This window comes from Mirounga leonina, unplaced genomic scaffold, assembly GCF_011800145.1.
Source record: "Mirounga leonina isolate KUSES-001 unplaced genomic scaffold, KU_Mleo_1.0 Mir_129, whole genome shotgun sequence".
NCBI lineage: Eukaryota > Metazoa > Chordata > Mammalia > Carnivora > Phocidae > Mirounga > Mirounga leonina.
This window is the reverse complement of record NW_023270323.1, coordinates 57,764,038-57,764,317: the sequence shown is the minus strand read 5'-3', so window position 1 is coordinate 57,764,317 and position 280 is coordinate 57,764,038.

Genomic DNA, 280 nt, shown 5'->3' with positions numbered 1-280 from the left:
TTCATTGATGATATCTACTTATCTTCCTCATTGTTTGAACATATTTTAAGTATATAGGAAATATTTGAAGACTTGATGAAATTGCAGTTGATCTGAGTAAACAAGCTATATTCTGTATTAAAAGAAAGAAGGGAAGGAAGGAAGGAAGGAAAGAAAGGAAGGAAGGAAAAAGAAAGGAAGGAAGGAAAGAAAGGAAGAAAGGAAGGAAGGAAAAGCAAGGAAGGAATAAAGAAAAAGAAAGAAAGAAAGAAAGAAAGAAAGAAAGAAAGAAAGAAAGAAA